Genomic DNA, 20,286 nt, shown 5'->3' on the forward strand with positions numbered 1-20,286 from the left:
CATTGAAATTTCCTTCAAAGATGTGGATTTCCCGATTGAAGTGCTGGGCCTTCCGCCGATTCCCGGAATAGATTTGCCAGACCCTCTTCTAGACAGATCTGATATTTCATTCAATTGGTTCATTCAGCATTCCCTTCGGCTTCAGGAAGCTTGTGGAATTCTGATAAATACATGCCAAGAAATGGAACCAGAACAAATAAAAGCTCTAAAGGAAGGAAAGGTTCCGAGCGCTGTTGAAATGACCCCTTCCATTTATCCCGTTGGGCCGCTAATAGCTTCACCTCTGTCGGAATCTGAAGAGAAGTTTGAGAAGGAGGGCTGCCTCAAATGGCTAGACTGCCAGCCCACCTCGTCAGTTCTGTTCGTTTGTTTCAGGAGCTGCGACACCCTGTCGGAGAATCAGATTCGAGAACTAGCTTTGGGGCTAGAAGCAAGCGGGCAGCGGTTCCTTTGGGTGTTGCGTAAGGAGCCTCCTCCTCCAACTGAATCCACGATGATTACCGAAGCAGACATGAGGGAGGTTCTACCTGAGGGTTTCGAGATTCGAACCCAGGACCGTGGATTTGTGGTGGATTCATGGGCGCCTCAGATTGCTGTCCTCTCTCATCCATCCACAGGCGGTTTCCTTTCTCATTGCGGTTGAAATTCAACGATCGAAAGCATCTTACATGGAGTGCCAATGATTGCTTGGCCTCTCTTTGCTGAATAGAGAATGAATGCCTTCCTTCTCGTGAAGGAGATGAAGGTGGGCATTGAAGCGCAGAAGGGAGCAGATGGATTGGTGAAGAGAAAGGAAGTGGAAAGAGTGGCGAGGGAATTAATGGAACGAGAGGGGGAAATGGAAATGAAGAAGGGGATGACAGAATTGATGGGGAAGGCCCGGTTTTCAATGGCGGAGGGAGGGAGTTCATACAACGCGCTGGCCAACGTGGCTTCTGTTTGGAAGGAAATGCATGCCACTAAAACACCACCTGCTACTTGAAACTTGAAAGGTCTTGCTTGATACGTCAAATCTGCCTGTTAAGACGGTTGATGGTTCGTATGGACCGTCGCGCCTGGCATTGCTTAATTCAAATCAACGGCTAATGATTACCCAATCGTCTAACAACAAAATCGAATGGCACATATTTTGACACGACAGTAGGTTGGGGAGTTCATTTAAGAGGGAAACGCCTTACGGCGTAATTAGACCTAGGTATAGAGGTCCTATCATAAATTTCTATTATACCTTGGTTTGTGAATATGAGAAATTTTATATTTATTCGTATTACAAACATCTTATTATTTTGAATAGTGTAAAATCTATCATATATGGTTAAGTTAGCACAAAAACCTAAGTGACCTCTACTCCTTAAAAATATAATGTAACAATAAAAATATATCTCTCACATACCATTAATAAATATTTTTAAAATATATATGTGATTTTAAATAATCATTTTAAATTATATATGTAATTTTAAATAATATATTTTTTATTAGATTATATTAATCATTAGCCATTTTTATAAATAGGAATATAAAATTATTATACTCATTAGCAATAATTTTATCACCTTCCCAAAACAAATTGTATCATAAATGCCCATCCTATACCTTAATGTGATCTATGTAATTTTGATTAATTAATAGAGGTAATGGGCACATTAATAGAGGCAAAGGGCAATAACATGTTCAATCTCATAACCAATCAAATTGAATATAAATAAATTAGATTATTTTTAAAAAACCATATAGAATTTTTTGCAATTTTTTTTGGTCAACCCAAACTAATATGGGTTTAACCAAAAACTCATTGCAACATCCACTGCCTCGCAGCAGGGATAATAAGAAAAGCTTGAAGATGAGACAATAAATAAATAAATGATTAATCAACGCCTTGGAATCAAAACCTCTACCGAGAATAAGAAAAACTTGAAGATAAGAGAAGCAAAATTAAAAGCCTTGTAGTTTCGACCACATGAGAAGGAAAAGATTGAGGAAGATAGGGAAAACTGGAAGACCTTGATTTTCAAACAAAGAATAAAGACTTCAACATAAAAGTCACAAATCAATGGAAATTTTAGTTCTCTCTATACTACCACCATCCAAGTTCTAAGGGAAAAGGACTTTAAAGAAATAAGAATATAAAAATTAGATCTCTAAAACAATTAGTAGTGCAATTTGCATAATATTGAAAAATGATGTTACATATATTTAAGTAGAATAATATTTGTCCCAAACCATACTATCATGAACTTTATCCTTATATATTTAGAAAAAGGTTGGTAGTGTCTTTGGATGAACCAACACATTAAAATAATGCTCCATATATTTAACCATAATATTTGTGCCAGAAAAGCGCCATTTGTGCTCCAGCCTTTTATTTGGAAGTAATATTAGGCATGCATAATAAGCATACAATTTTACTTAGAGAAGTTTAGTATTGTAAAATCACCTGGATGAGCATGCAAATATTTTCAGCAAAAGTCCTTTTAAACACCTGCAACTCAATGAATATATACAAAATTATGGGTTCTCTAAATAACATTGGAATTCTAGACAAAGTCGATAAGATTGTTCTACTTGCTTGATTTCTCCTTGAGAGATAGCCCAACTTTTAGAGAAATCATGGATGGTTTCATATGCCAGTTGGTATCAATCAGTTCAAGAATTGGGTTGGTAGATGTACCTGAATCTGAAACCTTGATTGCTGCTAGCATACCTTTTGTTTCATTCACCTCCTGAGATGTCTTCTCGTCTTCTTGCTTTATTAAAATTCTGGGCATCCTTTGATGTAATTGGCATCACTGATTTCCACAAAAGGTTCCTATTTCCCTAGGAATATATGATAATCAATAGAACCATGTTCAGTGCCATCAAGGGCATCCTACATAACAACTCTAGTAGCATTATCGTTTGAGAAAACTTCCTTCACTTTAGCTTCACTATGTATAAGCATCCACTTACAGAGCATGTTGGTAAAAGGAGCTGCCACTACATTAACTACGCTTGCAATAAGACTCAATAGTGGTATTTTTTGTGTCATCCTTAGCACCTTATCTATTTGACATTTCAAGTTAGTCTCATATTTGACCCATAAATCTACAAGTGAACCAACTACTCCCCTAATTGAAAGCTTGCCCATAGTGGTGATTATTATATCTGGTATTTGCATAGAAAATTCTTATAGTTTATGAGAGAATAGAGGATGAAGCCCCTGCAAAGAAAGATATTTAAACATTGCAAACCAATGATTTTTCTATAGTGTGTGTCAATTGACGGGTACAAGAGAATTGTCGTTGATTGCTAGTTCCAATATCGACATATCGGGTTCAACGCTATACTGGGTTGCAATTTCACCTACCCCAGTCTGATGTTGGAGAAGTTGTAATGAATAATATATGGTTCAAATCATATTATCCTCATTGCATTCTTCCATCCAATTCAATCTATGGGTTGATACCCCTATGTCTGTTGGGACTTGATAATCACTATAAGAGTCTCTCTATTGTAGGTGATAGAAGAGTTGCCAATAAATGTTGTGAAAAGGGCGCGTTATATTAGGAGTAGTCATATCGAGATGAATCTTATCGGGTCAAAGTAATATTTCCATTAGAACCCGATGTCGATTAGAACAATAATAAAAACCACTTTATGATTTGAATGTTTACAACATGCATCCATCATGGAACAAGAAAGGTAGCAACTTTAGTTTAATGGTTTTGTTGCTTACAACAACTTGCATAATACTTGATCCACCACAAGTGGGTCGACGAATTGCATAACTAAAACTTGTGGTGAGATAGCTAGGTCATTCCCCAAGTCTCTGGGCACATGGGTTCAAATCCAAAAGTACTTTGTGGAGTTGAAAGATTACCAGGAATCAGATGATGGCGAGGTCCCAAGAGGCTATAATTGTTTTATGAACTCAAAAGCCATCGAAGAGACACTAGTAAATATCATAATACACAAGTTTATTTTATCGTTTTTGTTTATATAAACTTGGATATTTGTTAACAATAAAACAATTATGTGGATCTTGCAGGTGGATTTCTCTAGTTGGGAACCACCCCATGAACGCTTCTTCTTCTGATATCCATGGAACCTTTACGTAAAAGTTGGAAGCACAACCAGACAATGTGCCTACTATGTGGAGGCTTTAAATGGATTGTTAAAATCCAAGATCCATGTATTGGTTGAAATCCCAATATACTCTTGACACATTTTCATATACTAATTATTTTCTTTTATATAATTATTTGAGATGCTATTGCTTAATCAAGATTCACTTGTTGTGAGAGAAAATTTGAAAATGTCATGCATTGACATCGACAGAGAGTTTGCAAACATTCTTCGTGAACTGGATAACAACATAAGGACAATGAGAAGAGGAAAAATATCCAATTTAATGATTGATTGATTAAGACAGTCGTGGATAATTTGTAAAATTCCATGAGATCTCAACAATAGTTTTGCACTCTTATGCCTTCGGGTGTGTAGAGAGAGTACATGACTCACCACAGTTGGGAGTCTGACCCGATATGACACCAACAAGTGGGTGGACCTTGTTAATTTTACCATTATTCTAATCTGTTTCAATTACTTTATCCCAATTCAATTAGCAATATTTTTAATAGAAATTAATTCTTTCATCAATCAATAGTAAATGAAGATAGAACAACAATGTAATGACAATAGGAGACAATCAACAACATCAACAAGAGACACTGATTTGGTTAAAGACCAGGGAAAAACCCCACAAGGGGGATGTTGAAATATGTAACTAGGTTCGGTCTTCATAATGCCATATGTAATCATGATTTTATGTATTTAATGAAAAGAGAAGAAACAAATTTATTATCGTCATTCTTGAGGCATGGGTTTCATTTTCGAGGGGAATTTATTTTTAGGTCAAGCACCCATCGAGTGCTTCTAGGGCTTGTCATTGATTGTACAAGTCAATTGAGTCATTGTCATGTATAAAAGACCCCTTTTGGGCATGTTACATATTCTAAAGAAAATTTATTTGAGTCAAAAGAAAGTCAAAGGACCCTCCAAGACCTTGTCATGGTGCAAAGATCAAGTCGGCCTACATGAAGGGACAAGTTGTCCTAAAGATATCAATTCGTACCCCTCAAAAGACTGTAAATAAGAAGGAACTCGAGATCATTTGGACACACTCTCAAGAAAGTTTGATCTCCTCAATAAGAAGCTGGAAAACGACAAAGAAGAAGAAGAAGAAGAAGATCGAAGTTTTTGGCCTCTCCCTCTCTCTCTCTCTTTTGTTAGGGTTTCTACAGTTACCAGGCAAGATGAAATTCTGAAGCTGCAACGAAGTTGTGAATCTACATTGAAGATGTAAAGCTGCATCGAAGCTGTGAAGTTGCATCAAAGTTGTGAAGATGCATCTAGGTCAAAGTTGTGAAAGGTTGAAACTATGAATCTGCTAGAGAGGTTGAAGTTGCAGTAGAATCAGTTGGTCGAAGTTGGAGAAGAATTTGTTGGGTAGAATAATTTGTTGGAGGTCGAAATTGCAATAGCTGCTAAGGAAATGATAGAAGGAAATATCGTCAAGGGACTTGGTCTTGGAGGGTATTGGTCAGTGGTCATAGGTTTTGGAATTCATCAATTGAATTTTCTATAAGAAGAGAATACTTCTTGTGGGTTTTCCTCTCAAGTGGATAGGTTTTGTTCCTTGGATGATCGCCTATATCTTATGTCCTTTTGTCTCACTACTCTTTATGGTTTGGTAGCTATTTGATGAAAATAACACAATAATAATTAAGGTGAAAAAGAATCTAATCAAGATAAGCAAAAATACATCACAAGTTGTTATCAAAGTAAGATAAATCACATAATCTAGCTTCCCCTAGATTTATCAACATGGTTTTAGAGCTAAGGTGACAAGACAAGGAAAGGTAGCTAAAATAAGGGCACTCAAAGGATGAATCACTAGAAGGAATATCAAAAGGAGTATCAAGAAAGATCAAAACATTGACATCGTACCATTAAGAAGACATTCACAAGGACTGAGTACAAGCAAAGAAGACCTCAAAACCCTAGCCCATCAAAAGAAGGGTTTCTCACTTGAAGCATTATTGGGAAGCTCGCACGTCATCATCAAATAAGATCTCAAGGTCCCTACCTAGAAGGACTACACATTGAAGCATATTGAAGTCTCTACATTCAAGGGAAACAAGAAGAGGAAAATTCATCATCATCAAGGAATCAAGGTGATCTCCCTCTCTTTGAAGGATCACTTTTGAAGGAAGACATCTTCATCAAGAAGACATATTCTATTATCAACACCATCATCAAAATCAAGAAGGCATCAAGTTGAAGATATTGTCATCAAGGAGAATATTCACTTGACAAGTAATTACCTTTGTATTTATGACTAAATATGCTATCAAAATGAATTCACTTTGCAAGGAAAACAACAAATTGGTTGGGTCATCAAACTTTCTTGCATGGAAGAAGAGGATAGATTCGATCCTCATAGAAAATGAAGTCGTTGAACATGTTAATGGATCCATTACTAAGCCTCCAAAGGAATAATCTCAAGCTCTAGAAAATTACATGAATGGGGAAGTAAGGGCTCAAAGGATTCTCATTGAATCCTTCAAGGATTCCCTCATAACCTATGTATCAAAGTTGGAGATATCAAAAGAAATATACAATAAGTTAGTAGAATTGTTCTCCCTAAGTACTACTAGAGAAGCCATATCATTAAGACAAGAACTCTACAAGATGAATATATCAAAGGAAGATGGAATAACCTCATATTTTATGAGGGTATCAGAAATAAGAGACCAATTACAAGAGTTGAGAGAAATAATGTCTGATAAATAAATGACCACCACAGTGCTCGATGCACTACCCGAGGAATGGGACAACTTTACATCAAGCATCTATGGAAAGAAGAAAGCTACCCAATTCAATGAACTTTGGTCATCATGTAAAGTTGAAGAAACCATGCTGAAGGCAAAAAGTGATATGGGATCAAATGAGCAAGCACAAGTATTTGCTGCCATGATTAAGAAGAAAGGTAAATTTCGAAGGTTTGGTCCTCAGAAAAAGAACAAGAAGGATATGTCGAAAATCCAATGTTATGGTTGTCATGAAGATGGGAACTATAAGCCCTATTGTTTGAATTTCAAGAAGGAAAACAAGAGGAAATAAAGAAATGAAGCTCACATCAGTGAAGAAGTGGAAGAACCTGATGAGAATAAATCCAAAGGGATAGATATTCTTTATTAGGGTTTCTCTAATGCGTATCAAGGAGAAGTAGGAGGTGAAAATATATCCACCATGGTAGTCAAGATGAGAAGTATTATGATGAGATGATTATTATTAGAGGATGAAATCATAATAGAAGCATACTGTTAGAAGAAAGAGCTCTTGACATCATTAGAGAAGCTTGAAAGAATAACTAAATTAGAAGTCTACATAGATGTAGCAGTTATCATATAAAGGAAGTATCTCTTGGAAACCTAAATGAAATCATATATAGTACATATGATTGAAAAAAATTCATCTACCATGACAAAAGGAATTCATCATACATCATCATCATGAGAAAGGAGAATTTTCCAGATGAGGATAATCAAGATCCTTTGTTGGAATATTCACTAGAAGGTTCACCTATACTTGGAAGAAGTAAGTGTCTCGTTGATCATTCCACCTTCTGTGGGATACATTGTTTAGAAGTATGATGGTATGACAATAAAAGAGTGAAGCAAGTCAAGATGATTGAAGTACTCTCAATCAGGGAAAGGAAGTTACTGAAGGAAGTCTAGATGACCAAAAGGAGAAAAGAGGTATGTATATATTTGATAGATTAAGTCATGTCATCATATAGTTGCAGATATCATGGGTAAATGCTATAACTTGTGAGCATGATCAAGGATCTCTTCTTTTGAAAATATGCATGAAGGCATGGTTCACATATTGATAAGATGAAATCAACATAATATGTCCTCATATGGAATATGAGGTAGTTGAAAAATATGAAGGAACTATGTATGGAAATTTCCTGGGAAGAAATATGTGAAGAAAGAAAGAAGAGATCGTGAAAGATGCAACTACGGTCACAGGAAGTCAACATCCGATGACTAGAATAATTAATCATGACATCTCCATAGAGAAGAAGACCATGATAAGGTCTGTAAAGAAAGGAGACCCTTGACATATGAAGTCTTGGAGATGTGTTTATGAATGTGTAGGATGTTGTAGGCAAGCAAGATGTCATGATGAAAGGCCATCACAAAAGGTAACTTTGATTTGATGTTCATTTTTTTACTTTTGAACAACATATGGATAAGTTGATATAGGGCCACTGAAAAGAGAGTTGTAGGTATACCTACAACTAGCACTCATGTGGTTGGATGAAAGACCCTGGAGGAAACATGACTTGAAAGATCCATTTATTGACTCCCCCAGCCATTAGGACACCTAGTACACTTCACTCCAAAAATAACTAATGCCTAACACCTAACATCCAATAAGTTGATAGCTTAACATGATAATATCCCAACATCCCAACACCCCAACATCCACCTCACTATAGTCCAAGCACCACCTAGCCACCACCTTAGTGCCACTGTGTACACCGATCCTTGTCACCTTATCATTTAATTTGGACATGTAGGCACGCCATGCCAATGCAAGGTAAACAACATGTCAATTCCACATCAATGACACATCATCTCCATGTTAGCACCACATCATCTCTACATGAATGCCACATAACTAACATGGCATCCAAGACCTTCCTCATGCCACATCATCTTGCCACATAGGCATGCCATGTCAACTGTGATGTGGATGACACGTGGTATCCTTGGTACATGTCATAATCATTACTAGGTCCATTTGTGTCACGAGGACTATATAATAATAGAGTTCCAAACTATTGATTCCTGATACTTGACACCTTGACCTTCCCGATAGCTAATACGCTACTACCTTTTAGTCACCAAATGGTAAAATAGTTGCTGATATTCAAAAGACTTGTCTAATTATGTTAATACCAGGAGTACATGTTGGTGAGTTCTCAATGATTTACCCATTGCGTGATCTCCCAAAATCAAATAATGTGGGGGTCCTAGTACTCCACCATAACTTAATCTCCTCACAGGCTATCTCCCCTATCTATTAAATCCATTAGAGAAATTTTGAGGTAAAAAATGGGCCTCAAAAGAAAAATATACAACAAAAATCAAATTGATAAGAAACAATAACATCCAATATGATGATGTCAACCATGGGGGATGATTCACCTTTTTCTGAGTAAAAAGGTAAAAGTATAAAAAAATAAAAAAAACTACTTTTCAAATTATCTCCCTACAATTTCACTCAAATTTCGAGCGGGAGCACTCATTAGATGCAAAATTTAATTTTGCATACAAGGAGTACCCATGTTGCATAATTGCAGTCACGTTTTTTCATGTATTTCAAATTTTTCGTATGGTAGGTTCCATCAAAAGTATGCAACATGTGTAATCCTTGGATGGAAAATTAAATTCTACTTCCTATGAGTGCTCTCGCTCAAAATTTGAGTAAAATCCTAGGGAGATAAGTTGAAAATACGAGTTGAAAAAATAGTTTTTTCTTTTTTCCCTCCAAAACTTGATGAGGTAATCTAATCTTATTTTTATTATTTCTACTATTATTTTATAATATTCCTTAGGAACCCAATTTTAGACCTTAAAATTTCTCGAATGCAGTAACCCACGAGGATATATACATCAATATAACTCTTTGTTCGAGTCCCTAGCATATATATATATATATATATATATATATATATCAACCAACAAGAATATTTATATTAATTGAAAAATATGTCAGGTTCATCAGTATCAACCTTTGTTTTGTGCACTGCAAAGTATTTCTCAATGCTCAAACTTTTGACACTCTAGTAGTTGAAATCCCTATTTTGTCACATACCAACTCCCAAACATCCAATTTCCAATGATAAATAGAGTTGTCATATTCTGTTGGTATTAGGGTGTGTGAGTAATAGTTTATGGTTGTATCCCCAACACCCGATATCATGTTCTATGAGAATTAAGCCCCTTTCGAATGAGCTCTTGGTCATCGATTATATTGGCTATGTGACCAAGTGTTGAGGATAAATATTCTGACCCCAAAATTGCTGAGGTTCTCGAAAGGATTATGAGGCTTGTTTCATATGACTTGAAACTAAATCCGACAGGGTAACAATTTTTTTTTTTTTTTACTAATTAATACTACCTAAGTACCCATGGGGATTTAAACCGGTGACCTATCGCAAGGAATGCCTTAACAACGCACCCATTCACCATCAATCCAAAGCCACGTGGGCGATAGGGTAACAAATTGTTGAGAACACTTCTAAAGTCTCATAATTTTCAACAACCTTGGAGGGAATCCAAAAAACTACCATCAATTAGGGAACTTCTCTAAAAAATGCAAAAGATGGCCAATGACTAGTCCCACAATTTCTCCCAACTGAAAATATTCTTCTCACTTCTTAAGGACTACCATTAGCCGACATTTCCAATTTTAACATTTTCACACAATGAATCCTATATTATAACCTACCTCCAAAAGAAACAATATCCTAAATGAAGAGGAACCTTCAATACTGTGTACCATCTCATAATTTAAGACTACCATAGGGGACAACATTTTTTTTTTAAACTAGAATGAGAATTTTTGGAGAATCGGTAACTTTACAAAATCAACTACCACTATTACACCATATACAACTATTTCATAAATGCCACAAATGGACCAATTATGACATGTCTCCAGAGACTTGAAACCACACAACTAGAGAAATTAATTTTTCACCAAACAACTTGAACTAAGATCCTTTGACTACAGGGGACAATATTAAAGAATATCGCTGCATATAGAATTTATCCTTATAAGAAACAAAAACTAATGATTGTGTATAATTACACCTTGAATTAGCTCATCATCCCATCCCATTAAATAATTCATATACAACATTCAACCCATTATTTATACTTATTTAGGGAACCATCACAATCAATTCACAATTATATACTTACAAATATGCACAACAATCCAATCATGACACTTTCAGGAAAATTTGAGCCAATACATGTTGGACATTGGATAAGTCATTTCTCCCTCTATGTTTCGTGACATGGAATAACCACATATCTTGGATCCTTATCTTTGGCGATGTGATCCTTGACTATGACTTGCGGGTTTTGGTCTAATGACAATCGTGATTCCCAACAAGAGGTATCAGAGCGTATGCCACGAGTTAGATACACACATGGCTCCCGTTGGGGGGGATATTGTTGGACATTGGATAAATCAACGCTCCCCGTGTGTTTTGTGACAAGGAATAACTACCTCTCATGGATCCTTGTCTCTGGAGATGTGACTGTTGACTAACACTTGCAGGTTTTGGTCTAACGATAATCGTGGTTCCCAACAATACAATCATTACAACGAAGTGTACTATTTCATTTCATGAACAAGAAACATCTATTTGTCACAAGTAGCATATGTTAAAGGTTACCTCCCCATACAACATTCATTCATGAAAGAAGTAATAGTTAAAATTTAAGCGATTGTACCATACACTTAGGTCATTACTCATCCATATTCAATAAAACTACCATTCAATTTATCACTGCCATATTCACGGTAGCCTAGCATCATAGAAATCATAAAGTATTGAACACTAATTCCATTAATAGGGAATTGAGTACAATTATGTGAATAAATGAAATTGGTTGGAAACTAAAGAAGGGAGAGACACCCTCCTCCCAACCATATGCATAACTACGCTGTAGGTTTCTCATAGCTGGACAACCCCGAGCTAGGTCTGATGTCCTAAGGTAAAATTCATTTTTCTATATGGTTCTCGTAGAATGTCGAGGCTACTCTCCTTCACATAGAGGGTTTAGGGCTCTTGCCTCCTCCCACTCTCTCTTTCTCTACGTTTATTTTATTTTTCTATTTAGGCTTTTGCGCTCTCTAAGCTCTTTTCTCCACCAGATGAACTCCCTCTTGTTTGATTCAAAAACTGCTTCTCTTCTCCATACACATGTCAGGTGAAAAAAATGTTCCTTTAAATCATATCAACGAATCCGCTCTTACATTTAATTATCAATCCACATAAGCTTAAATTTTACAAGGCTATCGTGCAAATACTATGATAAGGTAAATTATGACTAGTATAAAATAATCTCAACCGAAATTCATTGCACACTCACTACCAACAATCAACAAAGTTGTTACACACTCCACACAAATTAAATGCGAGAAAATATTGTAGAATAATCTACTTTATCATTCAATCACTCTCACAACACTCCTGAAAACCATCACTCACTCAATCCACACACATAAAAGAAAGTGCAATCCAAACTTTAATAACAAAGTAAATAATTCACCGCCACACTAATATGAGGGACATGTCCAGGAATCAAGTTGGCACACCATCCAAAGCTTATTGCAATTAATGAAATTAAATAGAAAATTAACTGTAACGACAGTAATAACAATAATCACATAACTGAGAAGAATTTATGCAATTAAGTATTCTACTCTAACTTACCGGTTATCCCTGCTAAGAAGGAGGGCACTTCCTCCTCAGCAGGGGTTGGTGCACTAAAAGCACACGAGCTACTCAAAGTAAACTATTGAATTACAATTCCGTGACCCAACATCTCCCCTTAACTTAAGATTTTGCATGTCCTCATGTAGACTCATGTCACTAATCCCTAACATGCTGAGACTGAAGTTGTGTGAGGTTGTAAGTTCCTGCCATGTCTTCACCTCTAGCCCTGTATCCTCAAGAAATGACCAACTCTACTTCCCAAATCTTATCAGTAATACATTATGGATGTTGATACTGATAGGTGGGAAACCAAACAAGAGGGAACTTAACAATAAGTCCTATCCAACTTGCACCACTCCTCTTAATACAATCAACATACTAATGAACTATGGAAAGTGCTTGCTTAAAATTATGATAACAGTAGGGACACTCCTCCTTCAATTCTTGTCGGGACAAATCCCATGTCAACTTGCTTCACTCCAAGGAACCAGTTCTCATCCCTTATATATTTCTATGACGTCTCCGTAGAAATGATTCTCAATGATCCATTACCAGTGTCTTAGTGGCCAAAAACCGCCATATTTTATTGTATTTATGTGTAACAATTTCGACTGAACTAGGTTCCCCTCTAATGCACAGTTTTATCCACCCCTCATTGGTCATTACAGTATCTAAGAAAATTTCCATCCTATATGATTTTGCATAAAAGAAACAAAGGTATTGAGTGTACATCTCCCACATAGGGCAGCAAATTAAATTATTGATTTCCAAAACAAGCGAGATCATGAAGGTACAGTTCATAAAACAAATGTTGTTATGAGAAATCAACACTTTGGAAGGTTTCCAAGACGTCTTGTATCTGCCTTGTTTTGTATGTCCACTTTTCCTTAAGGGTTGTTAATTGGAAGAGGTAATGTTTCTCTTGTAAATATAAAGGGTAAGAAGGAGAAGGAATCCTACTACACAATAAACCATTAATGAGCTTGTAGATGAGCTCCCTCTCTTGCTATAACAACTAAAATTCTCCTTGCAACTCCTTCACCTACTTTATTACTTGATTCCTCTCCTTTTGGATTCTTACAAAATTTTTAACTCTTATTTTCTCAGCCCAATCCCTCCTAATCTTGTTGGCCACTTCCTCATGCCACTTTAGGGAAAAGACTTTAACTTTGGGAAAGACTGCTAATTTCTCTCGTTTCTCTACTACCCTCATCAAATATTTAGATTTAGAGTAAGCTATTTTAGATGTTGTTTAAAAATCCTCTTTCTTATTCCCTTTCTCCTCCTTCTTCTCTATATCAATTATTGGTTCTTGTGCAACAACAACATTGTCGATAGGTTCTTGTGGAACAACAATCTTTTTATTTTTTTTCCACTCTATTCCATTTGTTGGTTCTTTTGTAACATCAACATCGTAAACAAGTTCTTGTGGGTTAGCAGATTGTTTTTCTTCTTCTTCCATGCTTTGACTGCTGGTTCTTATGTAAGAGTAGCGCCATCAACAGGTTTAAATTATTCATCTTGTTCCCCCACTTGCACTCCTACTGAAACAATAATTGTTTCCATGATTTTAGCTTCATCGGGAATTTGTCGGAAAACCTTACAAAATTTCTCTGTGAAAGTAGATAATGTCATTTCTATAGCTTTTGCCAACATATCTAATCCAATTTCTTTCTTGAAATGGAGTTGTTCTTTAACCAAGTTAAATTATTTCTTGAATTGCTCATTTTCCCTTAGGTTTTCAATTTGAATGAAGGGGTTAATTTCTGTCTTACCTGGTGAAGTAACAACCTCTTGTTCTTATGTCTGCTCTTCTGTTACTAGTTCTCTTGTCGATTCTTCTTTTTCCTATTATTTCTCTAGTTATTCTCTAGGTTTTAGTGTGACATCCGAGATTTCGGATGTATAGGGGCCCTCTTATGTAGTCTTCTCCTGCTTTTCTTTGTCATGTTGTTCCTCAAGCATATCAAGTTTAGTTGTATCAACACATTCCTACTCAACTTAAACAATTTGTTTTTCAGATGCCTGAGTCTATTTTTGTGCAACAACTACTTGCATCTTTTTCTTGGGGGTTCTCCCACTAATTAGCCTTCTCAATTTCCTTTTTTCCACCCTTATCTTTTCTAAGACCCACCTAGTCCCTTTAGAGGTCTTTACTTCATTGGCTCCAGTTTCAGGAAAAGTTATTGTTCCAACAGTTTCTTACTCCAACACTTCCTCTTTAATTGGGCACTCACCTTGATTTTCTTCTAATGAATCGCTAGACACCTCCACAGGTTCCTAAATCCATGACGTTTTCCCTTGTGAAGATGAAATCAGAGTTGTTTTTATGGAACTCCATCTCTTAGGGTTTCAACGATTGGTCCTAAGAGGTGTATCATCCATGCTTCGTTTAGAATTTGAGGTTGTCTTTCTCTTGGAATATGTAGTAGTTTTAGTGGCAAGTGTTATTTCAGTGCTAGATGCTGCTTCAACACTAGGTGCTACTTCAACATTTTATTCACATTCCTCACTCGCGCCAACATAGTGTCTCATTATCAAACCATGCCATGAGCTTCCTTGTTTTTTTAATGAAAGAACAATAATAAATTTAATGAGTGCATGGTTGGTGAGGCAAGTTCCTAGATGTTTCGCCCATTTCACAACCTCTGCCATGTTGTTGTAATAACTTTAAAAATTAGTAAGGTAGATTAATAAATCGTCCCGTCCTTAGGTGTGCCAACAATTGGAAGTGATAATTGAAAACAATCCCAAAACAACCTTCACAGGTAATGAATTTTTGGATGAAGAGGGCTACATCATCCCAAGGGTGAGGAAGAGATGTTCTATAAAAACCCCTACCCTTGGGTCTCAATTCTTCTCCTTCCAGTAAAAATATGGCCTTGGCTTCAGGATTGGCCACTTTTCTTGAGATTCACCGTTCTCCTGTCCTATGAATCCCTGTCATTTTGGAAATAATTTCTTTTGTAACAGAAATTTTGAATTCCCTGACCACAAAGGGTTATTAAGTAAAGGCTTGGGAAAAATCTAAAGCGACCAATTCACTAAAACCCTATAATTTTTCAAAATAGATCAATCATCCATCCTTTTGGAAAATTTCAAATGTTTCCATATGTTGTAACAACACATTAACAGAGTCAGGTTTGTGTCTGCTCGCTTCTCCACCCATAGATGCTCACAACCACACTACTAAACACTGCTAGGAACCTATTACACGTTGCTTCAATGCACACATATGTTTGTCTCAGGGGAGAATGTCATGGTGTTGGAATTATCAATGTTTACTCCTCCTTATTACCTAATTGAGACTTTTGATTCAAAAGGACTTTCCACACGATCGCATTGATTTCCAGATGTAAAAATAAGAATAAGAAAGGAAAAAGTAATAATGATAAAATAATGTGGTACTAATGGCCGTGGTTACATTGGTTTAATCATAAAAAGTAATGATATCAAAACGGTCTAATCATGTAATATTATGGTAGGGTGAGGTGTGTATTGATTGGAGGAATAAGTTCGGGTGAAATCATCATGCATCATTTTAATGATGAACTCCTCCTCCTTAGCTAATTATAACAACCGTCTCGACATGTGTACATACTATTATATTGTCATTTATTAAGTATCAAATCTACAAATAATTGACAAAAGACATACCTTTCCTTAGCTTACCATTATAATGTCATGGGACTGTAAAATTGAATGCTATGAAAGTCACTTACTGGTTCAAATTCAATGATGAAATTTATTGGTATATTGTGATGAAGAAGTATTGTGTCTGTTATCACTCTGATATTTCTTTCGAATTTAATGAAGGAAGAAAAGTCAAAGGTAACTATAAACCACTTTTGGAGATCAGGACATAGCCTTCCTGATCCTCAGAGAGGGCTCTCTCTTTATAATTTAACTTTCTTTTAGTTAAGATGATTTTAGGCTAGTTATTGTTTGCACTTGGGTTTTGGTTTGAAATTGGGTGGTGAGATCACTTTACTTAGATGAACATATGATTGGCTTTTACCATTGGGCTATGGGGTCAAATGTCAGACAAACAAGACTGGATTCAGTTCTAAAAACAATGTCTACAGGGCAAGATAGATAAGTTAATGCAAATCTCAAAGACTAAATGGTGAAATGGTTTCAAATCAGATCCAGGGAGCAATTATGGGTTCCCTAGGCTGGACTCTGTAGGGAATGAAAGAAGTCAACAGGGATGGGAGAGCAATTAAGGGTTATCAAATTCGGTTTCAAAGGAAAACATGTAAATGACTAACTTTGCAAAACAGAATGTACTTAAAAATATTCTGAGTGATATCTCCAGTTAATTCATTCAAATTTAGAACACATTTAAGATTATGAAACACATAAGAAGGTAACAAGATCAAACAAAGAAGATACTTCACTGCAAATAGGTCAGCTCATGAATCCTGCAGTGAAATGCTTTTATTACTTGCTCTAGTCTATTAACTTGAAAGTGGTACAATCACCCTTAGGTTTTAAGATCAAAATAACTCTACAAATGTAAAATAATACACCATAATACTTTGAATTGTGAAGTATTTATACAAAAAGGAATTACAAAATATCTCAAATTGCATTGAGAACTAATCTAGGAAAAATAAATATCTTCATGCAAGAAGATAGAGACAACTATTGAACTGCTGCTTGCTGCCCCTGTTATTTAGGTTATGCTGGCTTTGCTCTTTGATATTTTTCCCTTTAAGCTACTTGGTTGTTTGGTCTTCACACTGGATGTTCTGTTTTACTTTAACCTTTCATTTGATACTCTTTCATCTGATACACCTTGACCTTGCTGACCTGTTAATATCCTTTTACTTTGGTGTTTCACTTTTTACTGTACAATTTATATTTTACTGTGTATTTACTACAGTAAATCATTGAGTTTTTTCCATCTTTCCTCATCTGGTAATTGGATATTGAGCATCTTTCTGTATATTTCATCTGCCTCTATATACTTGGAAAAAGTTGGCCTATTAATAAACAGGTGTTTTAACTCATGCTGGAGGTAAAACAAGTTTTCAAATGTCTGGTATAGTACTTTGCCTGTTGGTATGCCCTTCATGGATGAAGTGTTTACCTGATCTCTGGCCATTTCCCTGATCTTCTTATTGTGATCCTCATGTGTCATTAACTTATCATTTATAACTAAGGGATTAGGTAATCCCTTTTCCTTCAAAAATTCAAACTTAACCATGATCTTGTCAACGGCTAATTGCATGTTTTGACACTTATCTTCTAAGTTCAACATCAAATTGCTCTTAGTGAGGAATTTTCTGACTTCCAAAATTGTACCTATCCTGTCAGGTATCTCAAGTTCTTGCAGATCATACTTATTCTTGGAGTTGAGGAAATGGATGATCCTTGCTGCCTCCTCTGGCATATCTCCAAGTTCTTCTTTGAATTTCTGAATGGCTTCTGTAGCCTGCTTTATCAAATCAATTTGTTCAAAAATAACCTGGATGGATGGCCAAATATCTTAACAAAGTCAATGATATTGGCCCACAGTTGCTCCTTAGCCTTACCTATAGGTTCACCTAGTGTCAATTCCTTTTCTAGGCTTTTGATTCTTTTAGTCATCCTTGTGGCCTTCTGTTGTTCTTCTTTATGCATGATTTGGGCCAATTTGTAATCTATCTCCAAGCTCGTGACTTTTTCCTTAAGTTTGTTCATATCAGTGGTCTGAATGGAAATTTCTTCCATTGCTTTGACCAACTTTTTTGCTTCTTCTCCCGTGGAGCCTGTTGCTGTTGATCCTATTGCTGATGTAGTTGGTGTAGATGTCGGTAGTGTAGTGGCCATTGGAGTAGTGGGAGCTAAGGATGTTGTCAAAGTAGAAGGTACAGTAGTGGTCATTGTTGGAATGATAGTTGCAGGAGCATTATCTAGACTAGCTTGTTTGGGCTGCATCAAGCTATCTAGTTCTTTCTCCATCTCCTTCAACTGATCATTCAGTTGCAACGCTAAGTCCATCATTTCCTCATGATTGGTCTGGATTTCCAGGACCTCCTTTGTTTGTGGGTGCTGTAAATGAGGCAACTTAAGCTGTTTCTTGAGGGCTGCTATGTCCTCATTCTTCTTCTTGATTAATTTCTCTGTGGCCTTAACATCACTTGTGTCATAGCCCAGTTCAATGATCAAGTCCTCCAAGGATTTTATCCTGGTGTCTTTGGCCTGTGAGGAGGTTTTCTCCAGCTTAAATTGGGCTGTCACATTATCCAATGAATCTTTTAGTTTAAAAGCATCCATGGCCTTTTCTGTGAGGGTGGAGTAAATAATTTCTCTAGCCTGCTTATGGAACTCTATCTGATCAATGGGATGAACATCCCTGGCCAACACCTCAAAATTTGTCTTCTTGTAGTCTGCTAAGGTCTTTGGTTGTTGTATAGTGGGCTGCAAAAATGATACTTGCATTTTCCCTGCTTTGATGTCAAAGGCTAACATCAGTCTGGTCTGGTTTGGTGGTGTAAGCTTGAGGTATTGGGCATATGTCTTCGCCTTCAGTTTTTCATTCCTCATCTTTATCTCTTTGAATCTATCTTTGATATCTTTTTCCTTGTCAGATGGCCTGACATAGGAAGAAACCTCCATATTCTATTGTTTCTCTATCATCTGTATGTTGGAGGTTGATGGTTGCTGTGTTTCCTCTGATGCAATTACTTCTTTACTTCTCTGCCCCACTCAGTTATTTCCTCTGAAACAATGTTTTCCTCCTGTTCAAAGACAAGATTCAACTTGGGACTCTTGCTTGGCTCAAACAACTCATCAGTAGTCTCCATGGCAGAGTTAGATGCCTCTTCCCTATTCCTCTTAGGATTCTTCTCTTCATTGGCTTGGGTCTGTATGACAGGAGGAATGTTCATTTTCTCCCCTTGTTCTGGAACCTGCAGGAAAGAGTTGTGATCAAATTGTATTTCCAAATCAATAAGTGTGTTCTCTACATCCACAACAGTGCTGTCCAAATAAATCAAGGTGTTCTCCCCCACTCATCCTGGTTAGCAAACTGTTTAATGTCAGTTCTTGGGTGGTGGATGTGTGCTCCCAACTTGACCTTGAGTCTGAGTTTTTTTATGCCACCATGAGGGTCATAGTGCCATATGAAACTATTTCTGAATTTCATTTGTTGAAGTAACCTGTCGGCCTCTGGTCCAGCCTCTCTGTTGTTGCAAATGAATGGGCCCATTTGGTTTTTCACTTTGAACTAGGTTTTCTTCCTATAAGCTAGGAAGTGGACCTCATCAGAGTTGATGATTTTTCTGAAGTATTCAAGATCAAATATCCTCATAGGGAGGTATTTGGGCAACTTATAGGGGGCTAGCTCACAACCATAAATTCTGTTCTCAGTGTGGTTTTGGTACAAGTACCAATCTCTCACCTTGCTGTTCTTGGCTAATTGCAATACTCTCTTGATCTCTGGGCTGATTCTAGGATCAGTCTTAGAAGTCAGCATGCCCATGACTGGGTGCACAAAAGAGTCTATGAAGTATTTTTAGGTGAATGTTGTGGAAAATTTTGGGACCAAGGGTGTCCAGTAGATGACTGATCTCTCCTTTCCCTTGGTGTCTAATTTATGGGTCCTCACAGGGAACTTGTCTGTTTGGTAATACAAAAACACATAAAACAACACTAAAGAGTATTTGAAAGCTCTTTCCGTGGGCAAACTAGTGTTCATGCATTCTATCTGCAATGAACTGAGC

The 20,286-nt window shown here is 36.6% G+C and overlaps 1 pseudogene; it reads right to left on the reverse strand.

Moving 5' to 3' along the window:
* Positions 1-2,561: 2,561 nt before the first annotated feature.
* Positions 2,562-20,286, reverse strand: part of LOC149204347 (uncharacterized) — a 52,554-nt pseudogene continuing 34,829 nt past the window's right edge.

The sequence above is a fragment of the Pinus tabuliformis genome, chromosome 1_2 (genome assembly GCF_031772625.1).
Source record: "Pinus tabuliformis cultivar Carrire ecotype Pingquan chromosome 1_2, CPIR1, whole genome shotgun sequence".
NCBI classification, from domain to species: Eukaryota; Viridiplantae; Streptophyta; class Pinopsida; order Pinales; family Pinaceae; genus Pinus; species Pinus tabuliformis.